This window comes from Mastomys coucha, unplaced genomic scaffold, assembly GCF_008632895.1.
Source record: "Mastomys coucha isolate ucsf_1 unplaced genomic scaffold, UCSF_Mcou_1 pScaffold16, whole genome shotgun sequence".
NCBI classification, from domain to species: domain Eukaryota; kingdom Metazoa; phylum Chordata; class Mammalia; order Rodentia; family Muridae; genus Mastomys; species Mastomys coucha.
The window spans coordinates 24,188,780-24,195,793 of record NW_022196898.1 but is presented as its reverse complement, the minus strand read 5'-3'; the positions used below and the strand labels follow the sequence as shown (position 1 = coordinate 24,195,793).

At 38.6% G+C, this 7,014-nt stretch overlaps 1 pseudogene; it reads right to left on the bottom strand.

Annotated features, from left to right (window-relative positions):
• Positions 1-769: 769 nt before the first annotated feature.
• Positions 770-892, bottom strand: LOC116094605 (annotated as a pseudogene).
• Between the last annotated feature and the right edge of the window lie 6,122 nt (positions 893-7,014).

The following is a 7,014-nucleotide window of genomic DNA, read 5'->3' as shown; positions in this document are numbered from 1 at the left end:
TCACCTGCAACTTTCCAGTACCACAGCTGGCTATGATCAGAAGCAGCTCTCCAGCTGTCCTTCCCCCAGGGCTTGCTCTCCTACGAGGCCCAGGTGAACGATGGGGCCAGTTCAGCACAGTCTTAGATATCAACATGTCCCTGCACTATAGCCCAGACCACAGACATCTACTTGAATTTTGGTGGTAAAAGACCCCTGATGCTGCAGGGCCACAGACCCAAACATGTCTCCCAATGGTAGCAAAGGCTAGGATGCCATCCTGGTTTCAGTTGGCATCACCTACTACTCACATCAGACTGTTCCTCACTACCCTAGAGTCTCCAGGTCTACATTTCTTAATTGTGTGCCCATCCTTTTGTTTATCTTTCTTTTTCGTTTCTCTATCACTTACTTCTTTTATTGGACCAGGGGTCACTGGCTGTTTTGGGTCATCTCGGGAGTGGTCTCAGGAATGCTATGCCCTGCTTATCCATTATGGTGCCAGGCAGGATTATTCTCAGACATGGTCTACCATCCAAGGCTAGCACAATATCAGAATGGTGGTCATCTAAGGCTTGCTCCTCTACTGGCTTGCCAGAATGGCACCTTGAAAGGATCATCTGTCTTGAGCTCACTCTCATCCAAGGCCCAAGGACTAAGGTGGGGTTGTTCTAGTCTTTGATTTGCTTCCTGTGCTGGGAACCTATTTGGGTCTTTCTGGATTCTGATTGGTAGTCATTTCAGATTAGTATGCTGTCAGGGCCCCCTGAATCTGAGCTAAAGGTCATATCATGCTTGCCTTTTTTTTTTTTCAGAGAATGATCTAATCATTCAGAAGTTCAGAGGCTTCTTCTCTGTATGTACTGATGCAATATGACATAGCAGCCACACTTGCAAAGTCTCTAAGTACAGAGGAATATTCTTAGCAAGTGGAAAAAGAATAGCAACAATAACAACATCCACTTAACTTCCAAATTTTTTATCCAGAGTTTGTCCTGTCTAAAAGAAAAGCAGAGATAAAATAGAGCAGAAACAGAAGAAAGACCATTCAGTGACTCACCCTAACTGGGATTCATCCCATGGGCAGGCACCAAACCCTGACCCTATTACAGATGCCACATTGTGCTTGTAGACAGGACCCTAGAATGGCTGTCCTCTGAGAGGCTCTACCAACAGCTGACTGAGACAGATGCAGATACTTACAGCCAACAATTAGTCTGAGGTCAGGGACTTCTATGGAAGAGTTAGGGAAAGAATTGAAGGAGCTGAAGGCAACCCCGTAGGAAGTACAAAAGTACCAACTAACCCAGATCCCTCAAAGCTCCCAGAAAGTGAAGCAAAGAGTGTACATGGGCTGATCCATGGCCCCTGGCACATATGTAGCAGAGGACTTCCTTGTATGGACTCAGTGGGAGAGGATGTGGCTAATCCTGTACAGACTTGATTCCTCAGGGAAGGGAGATGCTGGGGGTAGGGGATAAGGTGGATGGGTAGGCAGGATTGCACTCTCTCAGAGGCACAGGAAATGAGGCATGAGGTGGATCACTCTTGGAGCAGGGACCTGGAACAGAGACAACATTTGGAATCAAATAAAACAATTTTAAAAAAGAAGAAGAAAAAAAATACAGCATTAGATTAGCTTGTGCTGTTACAGAAGAAAACTTCAGAGACATTCTCTCTCTCTCTCTCTTTCTCTCTCTCTCTCTCTCTCTCTCTCTCTCTCTCTCTCTCTCTCTCTCTCTCTCTCTCTCTCTCTCTCTCAGATATCACCAACATGACTGCCTAAACATGTTCTGAACAAGGACAACAACAATAGTTTTATTAACTTGGATGAATGAAAGAACACAGGGCCTCAGCCCTACACAAAAACTTACAGGCAACTAAAGAATGCTGAGAGTTGAAGAAATAGTCTATCTGAGGTAAGAACACCAAACATTTATCCCTGAAAACATATATACCAGCAACAAAATATGAACTAAAAATATTGCTAATATATTTGTGACTATGTTTGCAGATGTATATAGATATGGACCTGTAAAAACAATTAAGAAAAAAAGAGGTCATGAAGTAGAAAGAGAGCAATGAGGGTTATATAGAGGAGTTTGGAGGGATGAAATGAGAAGATGGGGTAATAATGTAATTATATTGTAATCTCAAAACAGAAAAGTCAATAATAATAATCAATATTAATAACAATAATAAACATCTGTTGGAGAACAATAGTTGTCCATCAGAGCCTCTCTTTTTCTCCCTCTTTCTTCTTCAAAACTTTTTCATTCTTAATACAAATATAATTGTAGTTGCTTCTCAAAATTTTTGGACTTGTTTGTCTTACGAGTTAGGTAAAACTATACCTTTTGTTTGGAGTCACTTTAAGGGCTATGGGAAAAACATTGGCTCTCCTTTAAAACTGAGCATTTTCTGTATGATAAAGGTTTATCAATGATAGTTCACAGAGAACACTCACCTTTGTTCAAATATTCATGTAATTATTTACATCAGATACATAGTTATATTATCCAAGAACATAAATCACTCATAATCTAGGTGCAAGAATGCAAGAATGGATATGCTGTTTATATTTTAACTCATCCAGAATGCTTAGCAGCACATGTATTAGCTTGAAAACTTCCATACTAATAGATATTAATTCTTCCTTTGGAAACTATAATACATGGCACTACTTCAATGACTAAGAACCTGAATTTAGATTGCTCAGAGACCCAGAGTTAAATCAAATACAACTGTCCTAAAAACCAAAAAATCAAAACCAACCAACCAATAAACAAGCAAACAAATAAGAGAAAAAATCAGTTAAAATGGTTACTATACTCTTAGCTCAGTCCTTTCTGCCATCAGCAAACAGGAACAAGTACAGAGACCCACAGCCTCTGCAGAGACTGATAGACCTTGGAATACTCAACCTCTTAATAAGATTTCTCTATTATTTCCCCCTCTCCCCAGGTCAGGGATCAGGGAACACTACAGAAGAGGAAAGAGTGTAAGAGACAGAGAAGATGGAAGACACCAAAAAAAAATACAAGCTCCACTAAATATTATTGAATTTCATCGAATGTCAGGTGAACTCACAGAACATGAGAAAATATGCACTGGGCCTCCACAGGTCTGGACCATGTCTTCTGTATATATATATATATATATATATATATATATATATATATATATATATATATATATTATGGCTTCCAGTTGAATGGATTTTATGGGATTCTTGAATGTGTGAAGCAGTAGGACTCTGTATCTTTTCCCTTCTCTTGGTCTCCTTTCCTTCTGTTTGTTTTGTTTAACTCCAATGTGTTAGGTTTTGTTTTTATCTTATTTGTTGTATATATTGTATTATATTATATCTATTATATATTTTATTATTATCATTTAGAAGTGAGTTTGCTTTCTAATGAGAGGTTGATGGAAGGGAAGGAGTGGAAAGTCTGGGAAGAGTGAAGAGAAAGAAAATAATCAGTATATATTGTGTGATGAATAAATATTTTTAGTAAAGGAAACACTAAAGAAAAAATAAGTAAATGATGCTGTCCATTTGAGAGTGAGGAGGGAAAGAAAGGGATTGAGGGAAAGAGAATTGGGAGGGGCTTAGAGGGAAGAAAGTGAAAGGGGATAATGATATAATTACATTTCAATTAAAATGTACAAAGTTACTGTCAGATCACAATTAATTTTCTAAGCTAACTTTCATTGTAACAAAAAATAGCAATTTATATTTTATCTCATTGCTTTATTTTTTCCAATGTAAACTTCACTATAGCTGAAAGGCTGTTAATAACATATTCCATATAGATATTTTAAATACAGACAAATAATAAATAGTTATTTTATTACACAATGCTTTATAATTTACATTAAGTATACAGAGAGAAATATTATGATTTTAAGAGCAAATTCCCTGATGATATATGTAATGCTTAGTAGTAGATGACTTTCTACTTCAGGCAAATATGCTATGATTGATGGTATTGTGCAAGGAGAATGTACATTGGCTTTCTTAGGCAAGAAAGGCAGGATGTCCACAACATTACCTCTTTTATTGTGATTATATGATAAATTATGGTCTGTAAAACTGCATCCAAGAGTAACCTTTACATTTTATAAAAAGTTTATAGTAAAAGACATTTCAAACTTTTTTATATTTAATTCTCTCAATTTTGTTCATTTTTGGCTAAAAATATTACTAATCAAATAGCATCTCAAATTTCCAATTTCATGCTAGAAAATATCAAAATTATCTCTGTCTCTTTATAAAACTACCTAATTATAGATCATAAAAGATGCAGAATCCTATTGTCCTTTAACTTACAGAAACTTTGCAATTTTTTGAGGTCTCATTTCACTATTCCTAATCTTTCAACACAAGCCATCGGTGTTCTGTTCAGGAAATTTGGCCCTGTACCCATGTGCTCAAGGTTCTTCCCCACTTTCTTTTCTGTTAGTTCCAGTGTATCTGATTTTATGTGGAGGTCCTTGATTCATTTGGACTTGATCTTTGTACAAGGAGATAAGAATGGATCGATTTGCATTCTTCTACATGCTAACCACAAGTTGAGCCAGCACCATTTGTGAAACTGCTGTCTTTTTTCCACTGGATGGTTTTATCTCCTTTGTCAAAGATCAAGTGACCATAAGTGTGTAGGTTCATTTCTGGGTCTTCAGTTCTATTTCATTGATCTACCTGCCAGTCTCTTGACCAATACCATGCAGTTTTTTGTCACAATTGCTCTGTAGTACGGATTGAGGTTAGGGATGGTGATTGCCCCAATCCCTGGAAGTTCTTTTATTGTTGAGAATAGTTTTCACTATCCTATGTTTTTTGTTATTCCAAATGAATTTGCAAGTTACTCTTTCTAACTCTATGAAGAATTGATGTGGAATTTTGATGGAGATTGTATTGAATCTGTAGATTTCTTCCAGCAAGATGGCCATTACTATATTAATCCTTCCAGTCCATTAGCATGGGAGATCTTTCCATCTTCTGAGATCTTCTTCGATTTCTTTCTTTAGAGACTTGAAGTTCTTACCATACAGATCTTTCACTTGCTTAGTTAAAGTCAACCAAGATATTTTAAATTATTTGTGACTATTGTGAGAGATGTTTCCTTAATTTCTTTCTCAGCCTATTTAATCTTTGAGTAGGGGAAGGCCACTGATTTGTTTGAGTTAATTTTGTATCCAGCCACTTTGGTAAAGTTGTTCATGAGGTTTAGGAGTTCTCTGGGGAAATTTTTTTTGGGTCACGTAAGTATACTATTATATCATCTGCAAATAGTGATATTTCAACTTCTACCTTTCCAATTTGTATCCGTTTGATCTCCTTTTGTTGTCTGATTGCTCTGGCTAGGACTTCGAGTACTATATTGAACAAAATGGCAACCAACAGAGTGGGAAAAGATTTTTACCAACCCTATAGCTGATAGAGGGCTAATATTTAATATATACAAAGAACTCAAGAAGTTAGACTCCAGAGAATCAAAGAACCCTATTAAAAATGGGGTTCAGAGCTAAACAAAGAATTTTCAACTGATCAATACTGAATGACTGAGAAGCACCTAAAGAAGTGTCTAACATCCTTAGTCATCAGAGAAATGTGAATCCAAACAAACCTGAGATTCCACCTCATACTAGTCAGAATGGCTAAGATCAAAAACTCAGATTACAGCAGATGCTGGCAAAGATGTTGAAAAAGAGGAAAATTCTTCCATTGCTGGTGGGACTGCATGCTGGCACAATCACTCTAGAAATCAGTCTGACAGCTCATCAGAAAACTGAACATAGTACTACCTTAAGACCCAGCTATACCACTCCTGGGCATATACCCAGAAGATGCTCCGACATGTAATAAGAACACACGCTCCACTATGTTCATAGCAGCCTTATTTGTAATAGACAGAAGCTGGAAACAACCCATATGTCTTCAACAGAGGAATGGATACAGAAAATGTGGTACATTTACACAGTGGAGTACTATTCATATTCAGCTATTAAAAACAATGACTTCGTGAAATTCTTAGGCTAATAGATGGAACTAGAAAATATCATCCTGAGTGAGATATCCCAATCACAAAAGAACAAACATGGTATGCGTTCACTGATAATTGGATATTAGCCCAGAAATTAGGAATACCCAAGATACAATTCACAGACCACATGAGCTCAAGAAAAAGGAAGACCACAGTGTGGATACTTTGGTTCTTCTTAGAAGGGGGATCAAAATACTCATGGTAGGAAATATAGAGACATAGTTTGGGGCAGAAACTGAAGTAAAGGCTATTCAGTGACTATCTTACCTAGGAATCTATCCCATATACAGTTACCAAACCCAGACACTATTGTGAATGCCAACAAGTGCTTGCTGACAGGGGTCTGATATAGCTGTATCCTGAGAGGCTCTGTGGAACAACAATATGAACTATATGAATATGGGGAGCAGTGGAGCTGGAGAGGCATTCGCCATGGCAAGATGGTGCCTACTTCTGCTGTCTACTCCTAGTAAGCAACTGTTTGTGCATGTGCGTAGAGAACTGTTTGCACATGTGCGTAGAGTGAAAAGACACCATGTCACGGCCCATTCCGGGGCGTCACGTGGGGTGATGAACAAACAGCCAATCATGGGCGGACACGCCGCGCTGTGGGCGGACACGCCGGCACTGTGGTGTATATAAGCAGTGCTGATTATTGGCTCGGCCTCTTTTTCCCTCTGGGAGAGGGCAGTAAACGTCGTTGTAGAAGGATCCTAGTGTCTGCGTGTCTTTTCTTGTTGGTGAGACGACTGCGTGGGGCCACAGCTGGTGCCGAAAACCCAGGACGCTGGGGGAGCCTTACAACAGCTGGTAGGATTCAGAACTGCAGGACAAGGTAAGCTCTGAGAGGCCTGCTGCTTGATTTTAATGCCTCCAACCCTTCCTCAAGGTTAGAGAGCGTGGCCAAAGCCGCAGTAATAGTGCTAATGGCGCTTGTTATGATGTCCATTTGGCATTTGATACATTCTTGCCTGGAGGATGAGAAATC